At 44.0% G+C, this 21574-nt stretch overlaps 1 pseudogene; it reads right to left on the bottom strand.

The window, feature by feature from the left end:
- Positions 1-240: 240 nt before the first annotated feature.
- On the bottom strand, positions 241-1304 carry LOC101128747 (methylthioribulose-1-phosphate dehydratase-like; annotated as a pseudogene).
- Positions 1305-21574: the final 20270 nt, after the last annotated feature.

The following is a 21574-nucleotide window of genomic DNA, read 5'->3' as shown; positions in this document are numbered from 1 at the left end:
GGCCTCTGCTGACAACCAGCACCAGGTGAGTGAGCCTTTTTGGATCCTTCCACCCCAGCTGTGCCTTTGGATAACTGCGTCCCAGCTGACATCGTCCTTGATGTTGAGAGATTCCAATCCAAAGCCATCCAGAAAAGCTGCTTCTAAATTCCTGACTCACAGAAACTGTGAGATAATAAATGTTTATTATCATTATTATTATTTTTTGAAATTTTCCAATGAATTTTATTATTCCCAGCATCTTTAATAATTAAGAGGAATTCTCTGAGAGTATATATAAAAAAGAAATTAAAGGCAAATATTTTGCTGTTAAGGATTTAAAAATAAACAGAAACATAGAGTATAAAATTTTCATTTCACTGTCCCCTCATTTAAAATTATAAGAATATAAGCAATGACATCCAATGTCAGAAGAGATTCAGGGTGACCATTTGCAGTATTTAATGGCAAATTAGTAGCATCATGAAAAATTTCAATTCATTTAAAAAAATAGCTTTCATTTAAATAATAATTACATTTAGCTTTATCTCTGTATATAATTAGACTTTCTTTTGGCTTACACAATTCCATTTTCTCCAACTGGGAGCTGTGAAGGATCAAGTCCTACTTTCTTCATTGATACGGCAATATCAAATAAATAGTCATAACACTCACACATGGTTTTGGCCTTCTCCCATGTTTCCCCCTACACATATACTCCATGACGTCTGACCAGTACTGCACAGGAGTCTGGGTATTCATTCATTGCATGAGCCATTCTATCTTTGAGGTCTTTCTCCTCAGGTGTATTCTCAATAATGGGTGCCACTAACATATCATCATATCTATAATACCCTCCAGAAGTACATTTCTTTATTCCTTTTATCATCTCTTGATGTGTAATTTTAAACTCCCGTCCTGGAAAGAGAAGGGTGGCCATCAAAGCAGCTTTACAGTGGGTATGAATCACCGCACCTGCTCCTCTCATTGTGTAAGCATTCATGAGAAGAGGAGTATACTGGCTTTATTTTAGCTTCTTAGATGGCGAAGGTCCACTTATGTCCTTTTCATTTATATCACAAACAAACATGTCTTCAGGCTGAATTCGTTCCTTTTGCACTCCTGAAGGAGTAATGTAGATTTCATCGCCATGCCTTAAGCTAATTCCTCCTCCAGTCCCAGTGACCCAGCCCAAGTGGTAAAACTGTTTGCAAAGTTCTGGGATCAGGTATCTTGGATGCTCCTTGTCCTGCGCTCCGCATCTCGGGGAACAACAGTCTCCCTCCCGAGCGTCACAGCCAGACATGGCCCAGACCAGGGATCCACACGGCCTCCAATCTCTGCACGGCTTTGCGCGCAGCGCTCAGCCTGGCATGAGGCAGCCAAATGTTTATTATTTTGAGCTATTCTGTATTGGGGTAATTCGTTAAGCAGTAGTAGATAACTAATACAGTAATGAATGAGGCATATAAGATTCCTACTCTACCCTTATGGAGACTATCAGTCTAGCAGTGTAGGAAGGGGAGGAAGGACAGATAAAAATAATTAAATCTAATAAATAAGTAAATAAGTATAAATTGTGGTAAGTGCTGTGAAAGAAACAAGCAGGATGCTGAGCTAAGACAAAATACATGCTGGGTAAGCTCATTTAGATAGGGTGGGCAAGGGATGCCCCAAGGAACCCCTTAAGCAGACTCTGAAAAGTGAAAGAGCTTGGAGGAGCCACCTGCACCCAGATACAGAGCTCCATTCTAAGGATGACAGAGACTGCCTGCCTTCCCTTCACCACTCATCTGTGACTAATTTTCATTATTCACACTATTTTATTTACAATAAAATTTAACAGACCAGATGGGGTGGCTCACTCCTGTAATTCCAGCACTTTGGGAGGCCAAGATGGGAGGATCACTTGAGGTGGGGAGTTCAAGACCAGCCTGGGCAACATGGTGAGACACCCCACCCCCCTCACCGTCTCCACAAAAAATTAAAAAATTGGCCTGGTCTGATGTCACGCACCTGTTGTCCTAGCTATTCAGGAGGCTGAAGTGGGAGGATCTCTTGAGCCCAGGAGTCCGAGGTTATAGTGAGCTATGTAAGGGGAAAAAAAAAGTCTTTATGGACTGAAATGTAGCAGATATCACCTGTGCATTCTGCTTCATTCCTTTAAGATGTGCTTCATCGTCACTGGAGCTACATACCATCTTCCAGTTTCTAATCCAGTCTCTTCTTGTTACTCTTCATCATGCATGTGAAGTAGGCCAGGGTCTCCTTTTCATTCCCTGGTATGTTCCTGAAGTGTCAGCTGACAGTGTCTGTTAACTGCACCTTATTGAGGCCTGGCCTGGTCTGCAAATTGTGCCATGTATAACAAGGTAGAGAAATAAACTTCTACCTGATATTTGGGAGTCTCTTGATTGTATAGCTTAGCTGATCCTCTACCCAACACAGAGGGACAAGTGCCTCCATGTGGGGTCTTGGAGACCATGGCTTGGGGCTGGCTCTTTATTCTAACATCAGTGGGGAAATCATTGGATGGTTTTAGGCAGCAAAGCAAAGTGATCTCATTTATTCTTTAAAATGTTCACTCTGGTTATTCCCTGGGTTTGTGCTAAGTCTCAGGTTTCTAATTTATAAAACAGGAGTCTGAGACAGAATTTTCCACCCTGCTTATCCCCACAAAAGTCTCTCGTTTCCAGGCTAAACATTCCAGTTCTTTTAACCAACCTTTACTCATTTTGGCCTCTTCATGATCTTGGTTATTCTCTGCAAAGTTGACATGTGGTCATGTCCTCTGGATTTGGGGTACTTCAAACTCCAGCCCAATGCTCTATCCATGGTATGTCCAACGTTGGGCAGAGCAAGGCTGCCAGCCATCTTGTGAGATCATTTTTGACATGTGTTAACATTTCCGATTTCATTGCAAAATCTCTTTGCTGCTAACCCTGAAGGTGAATTGTATGAAATCATTCTTTGCTACTGTGGTACTGTTTCCCTCTATCAGGCATTCTGTCTACAGTTGGCAACATTAGGACAGAAACACCAGGGGTCCATGCACGACATTGCTTCTGAGATGAGCTTGGGCAGGAGATGGCCTAATTGGGATTTAGGTATCACCCTTGTGAGAGTGTCAAGTTCTTTTGAAAAGTGGCTACACTGACAATCTTTACATTTAGAAACACTGAAGACTTAAATCTTAGTTCCAAAGTAAGTCATCTGAGAATGATGCTGCAGATGGGTCTGAAACCTGATGGGTAGTTCTCATACAAAGGATCAGCTCTGCCTGGAGTTCAGATAAAAGATCACACTAGCTAATTTAGATACAAATGATAACTTTCCAACTGGGGTAACAGATAAGTGCTTCCAGAAACAGCTTCTTTAGGCAACGAAGCCACAAATGGCTGCCTTCAGAGAGAAGGGAGAAATGGTAGAAGACAGAGAAGAATTTAGGTCAGCCAGAATGGGGGCCCAAAAAAGTCAAGTTCAGAAATAATTTAGCAGATAGGGATCCAAAGAATATGTGGTTTGCCTGACAAATGACATTCACTTTGAAAGTGAAAATGAAATTGGAGAAAGCAAAATTGCTGCATAATAGGTCCCGGAGATTGAAAAGATTCTAGAGGAGAAAGGAGCTGTAAAGCCTTCCTAGTTAAGCACAGAATTGGAATGTATGAATTTTGGTCCATCAAGGGTCAGGTGAAGATCACACAGATAATGGCTTAATCCCAACCAGCTCCAAAATGACATTCATTAACAGAGCATCTCAAGCTCTTGACAAGCGTGCCTGACCAGGCTCACGCTGCCTTCTCTCAGCATCGCTCATCCTGGGTAGAACTCTCTAACACAATAAGACCACGTAATTTTACAGTTAAGCCTAGGAAAGACGGAAAAAGACTTTTACCCTGACTGTCAAGGGGCCCAGAAAGAGCTAAGGAGGCGTAGGATGGGGGAAAGACGGTGTGCGTCGAAACTGAAGAAGCACTCTGGGGCTGGCAGAGTCTCACCCATGCAAAATAATGATCCTTGGCCACCTCGCAAAAGGCACATGGACTTCTGCCTAGGGACATCTGGGCTTCATTCCTGCTCTAATGAACGACTCTCTGTGAGATTGTTAGACTACTCACTTCATCTCTGTGAGACTCATTTTATTCACTCCCAGGAGAAGTGTAATCATATCTATTGACTTCTTTCTACCTCAGAGAGAAAAAATTTACACAGTGCTTTCATCAGCATTAGCTTCTCATTTAACCCTCACAATAATTCTGTAATGTGGCATGATTGGCTCCATTTGATGGATGAGGAAACTGAGGCTCAGAGGTGTTCAAGGACATGCCCAAGGTACAGACCCAAGTGGAAGAACCAAGACTGGAACACAAATAACCTGATTTCAAATATAGGTCTCTTTCTTGGACCCCGTGACCATTTATTGAAGGAGAAAGAAAATGAGTGCTTCTTCTGGGATACAGAATACTGTGGTAAACAGCATTGGTTTTGGAATAAGCCAACTTGGGTTCAAATCCCAGCTTTGTCATTTTCTAGTGGCATCACTTGGTCACACAAACCTTAGTGTCCTTGTTTGTAAAATGGGGATCAAAATGGTCTGGTCCTTCAGTCATGAGGTTATTGTGGATTGAATGTCTACAGCGTGTTTGGTGAATCACAGAGCAAGTGCTCAATGAATGGAAACTTAGTCTCCTAGCCAGCCGGCCATAGGAATGTGCTGCTTGATTGGAGAGTGATTAGGAGGGATGGCTCTGAAGTCAGATAACATGGGTTTGAATTCTAGTTCTGCCATTTATTAAATGAGTGACATTAAGAAAAGCATTTGACTTCTCTAAGCCTCCATTTTTTCATCTGTAAAATCAGATAAATAACAGTCTATGTCTCATCTTATTGTTGTGAGAATTGAATGAGGTACTTGGAAGAATGCCTGGCACATGGTGGGTACACCAGAATTATTACCTATTATAGTGATGTTGTCCTGTAACTGTTTATTAATGAACAGGAGGAAGGGCTAGGGCTTTACGAAAGTGAGCTCCAGAAACCAGTATACCACTTCCCCATAAAGTAAGTCCAGAGTGAAACATGGGGCTAGTGGGACATAAAGAGTGTTTTTCAGGTCCCTAGACCTGCAGCCATATTTGCGTTTTGGAATCATCTTAATCTCAGTGTTTCTTCTCTCCAGCATGCTTTGCAGTGAATCCTATCTCATCACTCTGTATAATGGCTGCTTGGCATTCTTGCTATCCTCTACGGGTTTTCACTTTCATTTCATTAGTTCATTCACTCATTTATTCCCTTTTTCATACGTATATTCATTTACTCATCTATCTGTTCATTCTTCCATTCCATGGACAGTTCTTATGTATCTCCTAGGTATCAGACCATGTTTCTTGGGAGTGTAGCAATAAATTAGACATGGTCATGCCACCTCAGAGCCTCTAGTGTACTGGGGGACATGAGGCATGTGTATAAATCCCAAAGTACGAGGGAGGTGAGGTAAGGGTCACTAGAGAGGGATGGTTAATTTGGAGAAGGACAGGGAGACATAGTTCACAGTCCTCTGGATGGTGAGTTATGAGGGAGGCAGCTTGAGCTGGATTTGGGTGGGAAAAGGAGGCTCCATGTAAAATAGCAGCACAGCCAAAGACTCATGGGCTGAGGAGAGAGGTGAAAGGATGCCTGCCTGGCTGCCTGAGCTCTGAGCCTTGCTGTGGGCAGTTCTGTTGTGTGTGTGGGGAGACGGAAGGGAGCCAGTGTGTCAGTGTGCTGTCCGAGTTGCAAGGAGCACAGAGACCAAGAGCCGGATAGACACAGGTTCACATCCCAGCCCCACCTCACACTAGCTAGATGGCTTCGCTTCTTAAGAGTCTTGGTCTTGGCTGATATGGGGATCACACAGCCTTTCTCATGAGAGGGTTAAAGGAACTCAGATTAAATAATATATGTGGAAAAGTCCTCCTATAAGACACAGATCTTGCATTGGAATAGAAGGCAGGATCTACTTTTGTTGCCAAATGACAGTTTCATCAGGAGTAGTGGTAACAGCAGGCTGTGACACCATCTGAGAGCTGTCTCCCAAGCAATCTCATCTTACTTTTCCTGTAGGTAACCGATCTGTCACTCACTCAAGTGCACACCCATGGAAACTCTAAATGGCAGAGTAAGTTTTGGAGATACAAACTGATAGTTTTCCTCTGTGTCCTCTTCTTTCCCATCACCATTTAGGCAGGGAGGAGGCTCTGTGCCTTCTTACCTCAAGGGAAGTTCTTGATAGAATAAAAAGCAGGAGTTGCTTGCAAAATACTTCCCTTTCTGGCTTTTGTTTCCCAAAATCTAAGCTCACTGAGGAGAGGAAGCCTAGTGACCTCAAGGGAGACTGCTACCAAGGGAAACCCTAAAAGAGAGACTAAAGAAAGGATCTATAGAAATCAAGTAGGGGCTGAAAGGTCAGCAGCAGGACCCTAATCCTGGTAGGCATCAGAGGAGAAGGGCTGCCTGGGTTCCAGGCTTGGTAAATAACACTTTGCCCCAGAAGCAGCCAGAAGCAATGAACCCCAAAGGAACATATGCAGTTGGGCTGTCTTAGGCTGATCTGTATAAACAAACGAATTTGCCCTACTCTGGGAGAAACCCCAAGAAGACTGAGGCTAAATTCTCTACAGCTTGCAGGAGGGGTGGCTTTAAAATGTGATATTGCTTCCACCTTTGCACATATGAAATGACGTTCACACCGCCTCAGCTATAATATACAGGTTCACACATTTTCAGTCCATTTTACTTGGAGATGTGTTTGGGGATACATTATTTGCATAATCTGTTGAACTACATATTTAATCAAGAGCAAAGTGCTTCGTTCCATATACAATTTTCTTGCCATGACATCACAGCAGGAATAGTCACTGCAATGCACACTTTTGTAAATGTCATCACTGCCTAAAATTTGGATCAATCAGATCATGAAGCAATTCCACCAATCAGACCTCAGCTGGGCTGGCCAGCCACACGCAGAGGCTGCTTTCAGAGTACTCAGACTGGCCTGCCTTCAGGGGTGCTGTGGTACCTCGTCTGCAACTTCAGCCACTTGACTTACCTGTGGCTAGTATGGGGTACCAAAATAATAGCTATCGTCATTATAGAAATGTCTACAATAGGACAAAGGCAGAACATTTAAATCATGATATTCAAAAAGACAGAAGTAGAGACCAAAATGTTGATCTTGCTAGTCTATGACTTTTCTGTAGGTCTCCTTGGCTTTAGCTACTTTTGATCTCTATTTACAAACATAAAGTTCTCTTTGCTTTTCACAAGTCACATCTGGTTGGTGATAAGGATTGAGGTGGTGGTGGTAGTGGTAGTGATGGAAAACTTGACCGTAATCTGCTCTTTCTTTACCCCATCCCAGAGTTCAATATACAGGTACTCAAACTATATTTTCCAAACTGTATAGAACTTAAAAGAGTGGGTTTCATTGGTGTAATTTAATGACATAGGCCTCCTGCTGCTAAATGCCAGAGATCGCTTCCCAATTTCTATCTCTTTCTCTTTGCAAGACCCTAGAGATCCCTACCTCCCAGTCAATTTCATAATAACAACATAACTTCTATCCTAGCTGGAAATACCTCCTTTTCAGGTTAAAGTTCCTTTACCCTTTATGGTCATTTACTTTACAGCTAACTATTGCAGTCGATCCCACAGCAAACCCAGCCCTTGCTCAGCCCATCTCAGTGACAGAAGTTTTCATTATGTATGTCAGATCATGGTCTATTGCCTCACATGCCTGAGTCTCAGCTAGATGGATTGTGGGGCCACAAGTGAGTTGCAAAATTCAGGTGCCAAGTGGATGTGCTGGGGAAGAGACTGCACAGGGTCTGGAGCAGGTCGAGGCCCGCCATCAAGGTGGAGGTTTCCATGTGTAGTTGGATATATGGGTTTGAAGCTCAAGGGAGAGGACAAGGGAGATATTGATGGGGGAGTGATGATATGGACACAGATACAGTAGAAGCCATGTGAGTAGGTACCATGACCCAAGAAGTGGGTAAAGAGCAAGAAAAAAAAGGGAATTCAGGATGAATTCCCCAAGAACGCCTGTATTTAAAGAACGAACAGGCCAGGTGTGGTGGCTCACGCCTGTAATCCCAGCACTTTGGGAGGCTGAGGTGGGTGGATCACGAGGTCAGGAGTTTGAGACCAGCCTGACCAACATGGTGAAACCCCGTCTCTACTAAAAATACAAAAATTAGCTGGGCCTGGTGGCGCGCGCCTGCAATCCCAGCTACTCAGGAGGCTGAGGCAGGAGAATCGCTTGAACCCGGGAGGCGGAGGTTGCAGTGAGCCGAAATCAAGCCACTGCACTCCAGCCTGGGCAACAGAGCAAGACTCTGTCTCAAAAAAGAAAAAGAAAAAAGAATGAAAAAGGTGAAAGACCCAGGGAAAACTTCCTGCAAGGGTGAATGTAGAGGGAAGAGTAAAATTCAAGGTGGGTGCAGTTTAGATGACAGAGAAGAGGGTTCTAAGTGAAAAGATATGGCCAAACTTGTCAAATGCTTTAGATATATCAACACAAAGTTGAGTAACTACAAGTTCACTGGGTTTGGCAAATACAAGGTAACTTTAGAGGTGGAGTGATAGAAGAAAGAGGTTGCTGAAATACGTACTATTTCAAGCAGATGATCATAGGTTTCAAGAGTGGAAGGATCAGCTTTGAAAAGAAGCTTTTCTTCCTAAGGGACCACAAGAGAAGAAATAATAATAGATGGAAATATAGTTAACTGTGGAAGTGAATGGCCAGGTCAGAAGCTGGAGGGAATCTGAGAATAATTTATATGTGGTAACATTTACTATGTGAGGTGAGACCGGTGGCATAGTGACAGAACAGATGTGGAACAGGACTTGAGAAAAGTGGTGGTGGTTTGGATCAGTCCTGTGGGGAATGGGAGAGGAGACAGAATACAAGGTTGTGGTCAGATGGATAATGTTTTGAAGTCAAGGTTTCAGAGGTAAATGTTGGCAGAGGCAAACTGTGGCCATAAATGTGAGTTCCTGGAATGGAAGAGAAGGCTATGAAAACAGGTAAAGTGAGATTCTGGAAGAAGAGATGCTGGAAGGATCTCTCAACAGATCTCAAGGGCATCTGAGATGGCAGCAGGGGTTGGGGGTGGAGAGGAAGACTGAACTGATGCCAACATTGAGCAAATGTTGAATGAATATCTACTTTATGCCAAGCACTAGATGCCATGGTCTCCAGTAAACACAGAGGATGAATTTAAATATAGCTCAAGTGTAAGAAGAGGGCTGGTGGTAGGAGATGATGATACAGCCTAGTATCGTGAGTCATGGAGTCAGAGGGTCTTGGAATCCCAGGGGAATGGACATTCCTGCTAATCACCATGGGACCCAGGAGAATGCAAACCCCCTGGGTTGTAGGCTGTGTGTTTTAACAACGTGGTAGTGAGGATTGTGGGCAGAAGAGCAGCCTCCCCTGGAGAAGGCTGCAGAGAAGCAGAATCATTAGGAACACACCACGTGCCTAGCCATGTGTTAACCACTTGAATAACGACAGCGTTTGGCCCTGCTCTGAGGGTCCCTGGAACCTTTTTGAGCACCCATCTGTGCTGCCAGACCTTGAAGGGTTTACTGTTTCTCTCTGCTCTGTTGGCTAAGCTCTGCTCACACAGGGATAATGAAGGTCTCATTTGCCTCCGACAATATGGTGCCTTTCTGCATAATTTACATGTTTTCTTCAAGGCTCAGACACTAAGTAATGAGGTAACAAATTCTGGTGCAGGGTCTTGCAACTGAGACATGGAAACCCAGACTCCACGCCTTTATTCTTCTGTGATCTCTTCCAGGGCAAGTTTGGAGCTGGGAAAGGTGTCTCCCTGTCTTGGTCTTGGCAGGCACCTGTTAAAGAGAGGACTTGGACATCTCAGGGTGACTGGAGGCATCTAAGTGCTAGCTCTATGTCACTGTCACCTTCTGAAATTCAGCTGCAGTCAGTAGATTTATAAATACTTCTCAAAGATTGAATTTTGTTTCCAATTTGTAAGAACATTAACCACCACTTATTGAGTACTATAAGTGTCAGCTGTTCTGCTAAGGATTTACATGAACTATTTTTTTAAACCTGCACATCAATGAAGTAGATTTTTTCTTTCTTTCCTTCCTTCCTTCCTGCCTCCCTCCCTCTCCCTTTCTTCCTCCCTTCCTTCCTCCATTCCTCCCTCCCTCCATTCTTCCCTTCTTCCCTCCCCGCCTTCCTCCCTCCTTTGCTTTTGAAGGAGGTAATTGAAGCTTAGGGAAAATCTGATGTGGAAGACACAGCTCCTGATGAAGATTCACACCAAGGCAGTTTGACTCCAGAGCCTGCCCACTTAGACACTACCAGATCACTTCCTTAGGTCTTCTATCTCAGTCATAATTTGGACTCATTCTATCAGTGTAGTATCAGTGTTTCCGGACTGACACATCAATTCATTCATCAACCTTTTACTGACTATCAACTCTGCTGGACCCCATGGGAGAGGGCCTTAAGGAGTTTAACATTCGTGGAGTGTAAAATAAGGCAAAGCCTGAAGGTCTCTAAGGCTAGACTGGATACAGGAGCCAGCTCAGCTCACAGAGTGTGGTGTTGGCCCCATTCAGTCTTCTGCAGGTGATGTGGAGACAGAGGATTTCAAGTAGTGGAGAGAATAGCGTGCAAACCAATACTCACCACCCATCTGCTGCGTGTCAGATACTCAAGAGGGTGATGAGGCAGGCAACAGTTAGGCAAGCCAGGGCTCTGGCACACAGCATTTTAGGACTCTCAGAGTGAGAGCTTTCTGAAATTTTGTGCCCTAAGCACCTGGCTTGCCTGACCCTCATCCAGGCCCTCTGAGGATGCTATTTGTGAGTAACGGATGAATACTACTCGGATCTCCACCCTTAAAACATGATGGACTTTGGGGAGAGGAGGAGAGGAGTGGATAGAGTTACATTTAACCACTTTCACAAGGAGTGACTTTAGGAGTATTAGATATTACTGATGTTCCTATTAAAGATGAAAACCTAACTATATCCATAACCTTCCACCATCCTTTCCAGTGAGCCCAGTAGAAAATATTTTTACAAGCATTGTGTAAGTCTTCTCAAGTGGGTAATGGGATTTTACTAATTTCGTTTGCTTTCTGCTGTTGACTATATACCAGCCTCTGGTACACCAGGCCCAGAAGCTGGTTCTGTGATCTCCTACAATAAAGGTTCATCTCTGGTCACCAAGACCCACTAGGATTCAAAGTCAAGCTAGATAAGAGCTCAACTGCTTGGGATGAAAGTAGGATGACAGAGCAGCCTCTGTATTTTTCTAAGTTCTAGGATCCAAGATCGGGGAGCCTTCAGATCTTCCCAATCTTTTGACTCTTACTCTGTTAGTCCAAAAACGAGTTCATTGCTCTTTATGAATTATGATCACCTTTGCCCTAAATAGATAGCAGCTGTCATTCCAGGCCACTTCTGCCTGCACCTTTTCAACCTCAATAATTCCTAATGGTTTAGACTTGTGTTATTAATATGTAGCCGGGATTAAGTGGCTAAAGAGCAAAACTGCAATGAGGTATCACATTGCTAGAGGCGAGGGAACACTGCTGGCACAACACAGAAGGTAACTGTGGAGTCAAATGTGAAACACAGCCATGCAGACCCTACCCTGTAAAGGGCCAGGCAGACACAAAAAATGCTCAGTTCTGAGAAGAGTCAATGGCAAACTCAGTGTGGATTCTGGGAGAATGCCTGTCCATCCTGGACATCAACTGCAGTGGGCTTGAGATTCTCTTAGGAAGAGAGACAACACATCTGCTTTCAGTTCTTATTGTCAACTAGATGATGAAAAGCAGCTCAATTCAGTAGAAAGGGCATTAGCCTGGGAGATGAGACACTTGGTTCAAGGCCAGCCCTGCTACTGTCCCAGGACAATTAACTTGGCTTCTCTGGCCCCTGATTTTTCTTCACCTCCAAATGACTAGATGATCACTCAGGTTGCTTCCAGCTCACGGATTTCCCATTCCATGAATGCCCAGGAAAAAAGAACACATCACCCCATCTGGCTCCTACCATATATGCGATGAACTGTGGAGCTGTAGTTCTTTGGAGACAGATGGTAGGCAGGTATCTGTTTCCATATTTGGTATGAAGTACGAGGAGGAGGGAAAGAAAATACTGATGCCTGAGCCAACTTACACAGGCAGACTGGCTCCCCAGCCAGGCTCCTTCATCCTCTGCTCAAGGTGTGTGACTTGTCACAGGACCCGCAGCAGACACCAGAGGTCCCTGCCTCAAACTCTTCAGTCCGGTGGGTTGTTTTCAGGATTCTGCCCCAGGGAAACCTTTTAGCCTACCTGTTTGGGGATTCTCTATTTTTGATGCTGCTTTCAACTCAGCCCTAGAGGTCTTCATGGAAGCCAACCAAGCACGTAACACTTCAAAAAAAAGTTGCCACGTGTAAGACATTCAGCACCAAAACGCCTCTCTCTGGGCACAACTTCTGTCTTTCCACTTTTCTCCCAGAACCTGCAGCGTGGAGTAATAAATAGAGCAGAGGCTTTGCAGCATGGCAGAGATGTGGGACCCTAGGCAGGGGCCCGTTGCCTGAGCCTCTATGTTCTTATTTGTAAAGAGAGAGTAATAGCATGTGCCTGCAGAGTGGATGGAAGAATTTAAAGAGGGGAGCATGAAAAACACCCAAGGGCTTAGAAAGAACACCTGGGCTCCCTCCTTTTCTCCTTGCAGGGGCCATTCAGCTGAGTCCCCAGCATCTATTCTACTCCAGATGATACGCCAATCATGGGAACCCCTTCCTTCTGCTGTGCTTGGTACAGACATGGACGAATGAGCTATTTCAGGCTAATGAAACATGAGAGGGATTCTGCTGGGGGGCTTTTGGAAATTGTTTCCTTCTTCCTAATAAAAGGCACAAGAAGGATACAGTCCCAGGTTCTCCGTGGTTAATGTGCTCTCTGAGGTGACCTCTGTAATTCTTGCAGCTATTTTGCTACTGACCTGAGGATGAAGCCAATACATAGAGAAGGGCACAGAACCTGTAGGTTATAAGAGAAGCAGAGCCCTCACAGTCCTTGTCTAGTAGTGCCTTACTTATGGACTTCTTGTTATATGTGTTAACACATTGATTTCCTTATAATTTAAACTCATTTGATTCAGAGTTTTCTGTTCCTTGCAGCAGAAGTAATTCAAATTGTTAAATCCCTTATTACAGGCTCCTATTCTTCATCATCCATCCTTCAGGTTCTCATGGCCCATCTCAACTTCCTTCTGCAATTCTTGATTTATAGCTCAGCTGAAGCTCCAAAGCCAGCCATGCCCACAGTAGGACACTTCTGCCAACCCTTACATCATTGACATTTGGCCTTTTCTGCCTAAACAAGTTGTGGTATTGTGGCCACAATTTCGAGGGCTGCAGAGTATTGACGGAGAAAAGTAAAATTATGTCCAGTGGCCATATTATACGGCCATGCTTCCTTCTCCTGCCAGGGCCTTAGCTGCTGCTACAGTCAATCTGGATTACTTGGTATTTCCTCCTTTATGGGATTATTGGTAGAGGAGTTCCTGCCAGTGGGTAAGCCCTCTCATTCTTTCTCCCCTAGAGCAATCTTTCCAGGCCAATCCCAAATGCCACTTCCTGTGAACTCCCATAACATCATTTCTCTTTTCAAATCCAGGTCAACCTCCTAATATAGATATTTGTCCATTTCTTTTATACTCCCTAGTAGACCCTGATTTACTTAGACACACTCTGTTAACTATGAAGAGCCACACAAACATTCATTAAGAAGGAAGCCAAGGATAAAGACCAAGGGTGCACTTTTTAATTCAGCCAGAATTCAGTCTGAAGATGGGCCGTGCCACTGAATAGCTAAGGGAAGTAGGGAAAATGATTAAACCCTGTGCTACAATTTTTATCTGAAGGTAAAACTAAAATACCTACCTAAGGTAGTTGAGAAGATTATAGGAGATAATTGTATAAAAATATACGGAACTGTTAGGCACATAGTTGGCCCTCAATATTATTTTCTTTTTTTCCTTTTCACCATAAGTCTGAGAGAGCACGTCCTTTCTTTATGCTGGCCAAATGTGTATGTATGTATACATAAAACCTTTCTCCATGGATATCAAGTAATCTGTAATATTATAAAACTAAATTCATTTTGGCAACATTCAAGTAAAAATCAAATGCTTCTCCCTGCTTTGCCCATCAGATGGAGGTTGACATATAGACATAAACTCAACATTCAGTGCACACCATCTGCCGGCCAGCCCTGTGCTACATGAAATGATATACAGATGAACTGAATATGGAACTTGTCTTTTGCCCTAAGATTTCTCATTACAATTTCTTGAACACGTGGGCCCTTCACAGATAGCAAATGCTTCTGTGTGGTGGATTGCCTCACTCAGATGTTTACACACTCCTCTCCATGGATAAAAGCAGAGGGAGGACTATGCAATTTTAAGAGTCTTTCTGTTACTTTCTTGGGGTGCTTCTCAACTTTTCATCAGCACAATAATGAGTTGGGGGTTTCCTACACAGGCAGATCCCTAGCCTTACCCTTAGAGATTCGGCTTGGGTAGAATCATATCATTTTCTTTACTTCCTTTAGCTATTCAGTGGCATGAGTACAGCCCAGGACTCTGCATCTTTAACAAGCATCCAGCGTGATCCTGTTTTAGATGAGAAACAATGGGTGCTGGGTTGTGGATGGTAGCAAGGAAGTTGGTTCTTGCAGAAGTGAGTACATTGTGACTTTTTTTTTTTTTTTTGAAACGGAGTCTCGCTCTGTCGCCCAGGCTGGAGTGCAATGACATGATCTCGGCTCACTGCAACCTCTGCCTCCTGGGTTCACGCCATTCTCCTGCCTCAGCCTCCCAAGTAGCTGGGACTACAGGTGCCCGCCAGCACGCCCGGCTAATTTTTTTGTATTTTTAGTACAGACGAGGTTTCACCATGTTAGCCAGGATGGTCTCGATCTCCTGACCTTGTGATCCACCCGCCTCGGCCTCCCAAAGTGCTGGGATTACAGGCTTGAGCCACTGCGCGGAGCACATTGTGACATTTCAAGCAGGCATGGCTAATAACCAAGGTCATTCGTTGGATCTCAACAGATGGACCTCACAGTCTTGCAACTAACATGGGAACCAGTAATCTCATGCCAGAGGAAGCACTCCTGAGGCAGAGGAGATTTCAGGAGAGAACAGGTTGAACATTAATAAGGAGGAGCTTTGGCACTGGTCCAAGAAACAGGATAAGCTAAATCTCTGGATCTATTCTGGACACCAGAATGGCACGGGGACCATTTAGAGGTGAGATGGGCAGGTAAGTTGATGAAGAAGAACCACCAAGGTATGAAACCATCAGGAACTTGGACTATGGAAGAGATAAAATTTTCTCAGCCAAATAAAATATTTATTCATTTATTTCCTCTTGGCTTCCCTTATTAATTTATTTAGTTTCTGTGGAAAATATGAACCCAATTTGAAGGAACAGCTCTGGGTGAGGTCAGCTACTGGAAGGGTGGGAATTAAATAATAATCATCACTCATTTTAGGGAATGCTTTTCTAGGCCAGGCACTTTACATACATTATGTTTAATTTTCACAAGCACACAATAAGGTAGGTGTTAATTTTCTACGTTTTTCAGATGAGGAGCTGAAGTTTCAGAGAGGTTAAGCAATTTGCCTAGGTTCACACAGCAAAGATGATGAAACTTACAAACACAAGGTGAGCCCTTCTTACTAGAAGTTCTCTTCGTGTCTCCTGGTGTTCACATACTGGAAGACTTAATCCTTCAGTGACCGGGAAAAGACCTCCTAGGACCTACCAATCCAGCCTTATCAGACACCTGGCAGAGAAAGTGATTTCTGAAGCAGGAGAAAACCCAGAAAGATTGCTCAGTTCCTGTGCAAGCTGCTTCCCAGCTGGAGATGACAGTTAATCTTGAAAATCAATTCAGTGCCTGCTCTCACTGCAGACACTCCCCAGGGCAGGCCACGGCTCCTCTCACCACCGTTAAACAGAATAAAAAGTGGGGAATTGAATAGCATAAGACATGCAGTGGCCACCAGTGGGAAGCGGTCAGGAGCAACTGTGTGCTGGGCCCGGGGTCGCCCTAGAACACTGCTATTGGGCTCACAGGTGGCACCTTCGGCCTCAGGCACAGACAAGGTATGGGCGGACAAGAAGTGGTACTGGCCGATTTTGCCTGAGAATGGGCAGAATCAGCTCATGTGGGCAACCTCAGTCTTTCTCTAACAGCCTGGGCATGGGCTGCTTTGGCTTTGTGGCAAGCCTGTTCTTTTCTGGATACTTTCTGGACTGTGACCCTGTGTCTTCTGAGATTCTCCAAAAGTGGACGAGGCTTACCCATGGGTGATGACTCAGCAGGGAGCCCAGGGCCCTCTGTGTGTGGCTGCAAGGCTTCAGATATCTCACATGTCTTCTCAAGGTTGCAATTATGTCACATGGCTCCAAGACTAGTAGACTAGGCCAGATTATTCTAGAATCTTCTCTCAGATTCTGGAAGGTAGGCAGAAAACACCACTTTCAGAGAGGATTAATTCTGCTTCAGAAAAAAAGTGAGATGAGAAAGCAATGATATCCTCCAGTGGGACATGTGACATTATCACCTCACAGCACTGGGGTGTTCATCTTAATGTCTTTCACTTACAAGATCAAGGCTCTGGGAGGTAGGTAGGCAGGGCAGAAACTATTGTCCCCATTTTAAAGAGGAGGAAACTGATGTTCAGAGACTTTAATAAGGATTGGAATGGTAGAAAGCAAATTCAAAGACAGACCTTACTATAAACATCTGAGGTTTTTTTTTTTTTTAACAATTAACCCTCATTACATGACTCTGTATATCTGAGACCGAGTATCTTCTTTCCTGAGGATATTGTATGCTTGAGGTGAGGGTAATTATGATAATAGCAACGTGTATATAAGAGGGCTGTGAGGAGTCCCGGAGAAAATAGATGTGAAAGTACATTGTAAAGCAATAGTGCCATGCAAGGGAATGGAATATTAATATTATTCAAACTCCTGCCACCTCATGTTCTCTTCAAATGTCTCTTCAGCAATGACTTGCCTTTCTGTCCTTTGCTTACCCAGCTTCATCATCTGAGTATAATGAGAACAAACATATGGGGGCTATGCACTGGTGCTTACTATCACTATTTTACAGATGAGTAAGCTGAGGCTCCGGGAAATGACTTTCCTCAGCTAATAAACCCAGTGTATGGCAGGATGGCGATGCTCCGCCCCTCCTGCTGCAGCTCACCTCCCAGGTGTGTTCCCGCTCACACTCTGTGTTGCCTCTCTGTATGGTGACCTCGAGGCTCTCAGACCCTGCATGCTGTAGAGAGAGCCCATGCACTCCTTAAAGTACGGTCACGTCTCATTTATGCACATCACCCTGTCCCCAGTGGCTCTTAGGCAGGAGGAAATCTTCATTCCATCTGAGGCCCAGGAACGGGGTTGTGTGAGGGCTGCTCCCCATAATGTCACAGTGGGGGCTGCCAAAATGTCTTCACATACAGGATGAGCCACAGGAGCAGCCAGTGGAAGGAACCCTGGTACTCTGCCTTCTACAGTCTGTGGGGAGGAGGACACTTTCTTAAACCCAATTTGTCTGAGGATCTCAGCCATCAGGGAGGAAAAAGCCACCCAGTCCTCAGTCCTCCCCTTCTAGGAATCAGGAATGTTGGAGAGAACTGGGCACTGGGCTCAAAGACAGGGAATCTGGAATTTTAGGAATGAGTGAAGTTTCCAGAGAAAGGCTGCATGTGGTCAAATTCCAGTTCTGCCATTTCTTAAGTATGTGATCGTGGACAACTCACTTGATTCCTCTGAGCCTCAGTTATCTCATCTGAAAAATGGGTGTTTATTTGTTAATTAAAAACATTTATAATGAAGGAGCAAGTGATGCTGTAGGTATGAAGGATACAATGAGGCAGACGAGGTCTTGGGGGCTGAAAATAACTCAAGGAGTCAATCGCTAGTGAAGGAAGTAGAGCAGCTAATAAATGCACAAGAAAAATTTACATAGTATGAGTACTACAAAAGAAAAGCAGCATAAGGTGATGACTAAGGGGGCTCTTTTGGATTGAGGTGGGTTAGGGACGATGTTTCTGAAGAAGTGACATTTGAATGAGATAAGAGTGACAAGAATGAGCCAGCTATGCCAAGACCCGAAGTTGGACAGTGAGGAAGTAGAAAGAGGGTTTCAGGTAGATGGGGCAGCCTGGGCACAGGCCCCGAAGGAGGAGCAAGTGTGATGAGCTCAGAGTGCTGCAGAGTTGAAAGGCAGCCAGTGTGGCTGCAGAGAAGCAAGAGGTGGGGCAAGTGGTGGAGGAGGTCAGAGAATGAGGCTGGGCTGATCCTGCTGGCCTCACGGCATGGTCAGAAGAAGTATGCATGTCACTGCAGCGTGGTAGAAAGCCATTGGAGGGTTTTAAGCAGAAGAGCAACATGACCTGATTCGTATTTGCAAAATATCTGTCAGGCTGCTAGTAGGGAAAATAACTGGGATGAGGGGTAAGAGTAGAAGCAGGGAGATCATCTGTGGCATTGCAGTAGTCCAGGAAATCAATGGCAGTGGCTTAGACTATAGTGGAGCGAAAGAGGTCAGATATGGGATGTATTCTGTGGGAAAAGCTGGCAGAACATGATGGGGGATTAGATGAGGGGATGTGGGAGAGAATTCAAGATGGTACCTGGCTTTAGGAATGACTCGATTGTCATCTGGTAACAACTCACCTAGATAATGGATGAGTAGTATGCAGCAGAGTGCCAGAAACTTACTAAAGGATCAGTACATTTTTATCACATTCATTATTCCTGTAGGCCGGTTCTGCAACTGACATTTAGTTGAACTTTCAGTGATTGCCTCTCTGATCCTCAGTTTCCTCATGTATACAATATGGCAGGCCATATATTTATACATTCATTTGACAAATATGTATTAGACATTTATCATACACCAGGCTCTATGCTGAGTACCAGAGATACAGGGTAAAGACCAAATAGTATCAGCCTTATGGGAGAGTGGAGAAGACACTATTGAACAGAAAGTTACTAGTCCTAGGGAGGGTCAAGAAGGAGGTGCTGGGAGAAAGACCTTGTTCAAGTGTGTGTCCTTGGGGAGGCTTCCTGCATGGGATGACATTTAAGTGGGGTCACAGGATAAGTAGGGGTTAGCAAGGTGAGGGATGAGGATGGGTGGGCTGGGGTGAGCAGGGAAAGAGGGTATCAGACAGGGGTAGTAGCATAAGTTAACTACTTGAGGCATAAAAGAACATGGCCTTTCCAATGCCAAAATGTCCAAGTGTTGAACTGCCCAAACACCCCATCTCCTGCTTGAGAGACCATGGAAAGAAAGGTGCCAAGACTCATCAAATGCAGGCAAGTGCATTTTCAAATTATCTGGATAAGCCACAGATTTGTTCAAATTTTTTAAAAGGTTAGCAAACCACATTAAATGCTTGTGATCTTTTGGAAGGATCTGGTCTCTAGTTGTGTGTTGCTCAACCCCTTTGCTAAGATAATTTATCAGCTGTTCTTAAATAAGGATGTGCATCAGCCTCTCTAGGGGGAACAGAGAAAGTGGCCTCACTCCCAAAATTCTGATTCACAGGTCTCTCTATAGCTATTCCTGACATGCAATCAGGATTAGACACTGCTTAATTATGGGAATACGCTTCACTGATTCTGCAACATGTTCTGAGTTCTGTCCTTGAGTGCAGCTGGATCACTAAAAAGCTACTGGACTTTATTATACTATGTTCCTAATGGACAAAAGTCTTGGAATTATGCACAGATGTGGAAAAAATTCATCTTCAACATTTCTGCATTCCCTGTAGAACTATTTTTGAAGGTATTACAATGTTCATTATAATCAATTTGCTTTAGAATTTATTTCAATTAAAGAATTGGTATGCTTCCTTTTTACAGATGGTGAGCATTAAATAATCCAATATAATTACCTTTTTGCCTTGGCTGCTAGGAAGCTCAGAGTCAAAACTGAATCCCACCTACAGTAACTATTCTCAACTGCACAAACAGCATATTGGCATACCATTTTTCTCGTGGTTTTAATTTCAAAATTTTAGTTTAATACTATGACAAGTATATATGAAGAACCCACTGTTTCTACATCTGAATGAAGGCTCTTCACCAGCACCAACATGCACCGTTGCTGGAGTCCATGGAAGAATGACAAAGACTATAGACATCACTGCTATGTGGGTGGCAGACACTGTGAAACCAAACCACTAGGCACTTGGAAATAGAAGCATTTGTTGAAATCACATGCAATTAGATCAAAGACAAAAGTATTCTTTCTCACAATTCCATCCAGAAAGAACACTGAGGGCCAGGCCTGGTGGCTCACGCCTGTAATCCCAGCCCTTTGGGAGGCTAAAGTTGGTGGATCACTTGAGGTCAGGAGTTTGAGACTAGACTGGCCAACATGGTGAAACCCCATCTCTACTAAAAATACAAAAATTAGCTGGGCATGGTGGCACACGCCTGTAAGCCCAGCTACCTGGGAGACTAAGGTAAAAGAATCACTTGAGCCTGGGAGATGGAGGTTGCAGTGAGCAGAGATCACACCTCTGCACTCCAGCCTGGGTGACAGAGTGAGGCTCTGTCTCAAAAATAAATAAATAAATAAACAAACAAATAAATAAATAATAATAAAAAGAAGACTGGGTATTCCTGATGTGAGTCAGTTTGTCTTATGAATGTTTCCTCAGAAAAATAGCAAGAAGCAGGTTACACTATGTGCAATCCATTTCCCTCTCCTTTGATTATCACAGCAATCCCCAGAAGCAGCCCTTTCACAGAGAGGAAGCTGAGGCTTAGAGGGTGTCAATGGATGATCCAATGCTGCAGAGCCAGAAGGTAGCAGATCCAGGATGTCTGTCTTTTGTGACAAGTCCCACCTTCCTTCTGGATGTATCTTTCTATCCCCTGTAAATGAGTCTGACTGCAGGTACCAGCCTTATAAATGTGATTTTCTCCATCTGCTTGGGTATTCCACCAGGCCCCCCACTGTTGGCACCCTGCTTCTTCTCAGTCAACAAGGCCTTTTGATGATGTGCTGTGTTTCCCTGTCTCTGATAACCCAATTTAGGTCTTGTTATTCCAATTTTGACCTTTATCTCCAACATTACAGAGGAATCTCCGTATTCTTCTCAGTGCCTTTCTGTCTTCTATCTCCCCACCGTCCTGTCACACCTCAACCCCATTCTAAGCTTCACGTCCAATATCTGTAGAGTACAGGTGCTCACTCCCAGAAACTGTGGGATCCATCCTTAGTGGGGGAAGCTGCATGAGCTACTTTGCTGCTGCTCTTGGATGGATCCTGGGATGATTGTTGGAAGCCCTAATCCACTGGGCCCTCAACTTCTAGAAGGAATTTTCTTTTTCTTTCCCTATTTACTAGTATTTTGTAGTCTTTCATGTTCCACAATAATTTAAGGAGGTTCAAATTTAGAAACATTTCCTACTGAAGCAAAAGCTGATATTTTGCCCCAGGACAAAATATTTTTG

This window comes from Gorilla gorilla, chromosome 13 (assembly GCF_029281585.2).
Source record: "Gorilla gorilla gorilla isolate KB3781 chromosome 13, NHGRI_mGorGor1-v2.1_pri, whole genome shotgun sequence".
Taxonomy (NCBI): Eukaryota; Metazoa; Chordata; class Mammalia; order Primates; family Hominidae; genus Gorilla; species Gorilla gorilla.
The sequence above is the reverse complement of the archived record's forward strand: the minus strand, read 5'-3'. Positions and strand labels throughout refer to the sequence as shown.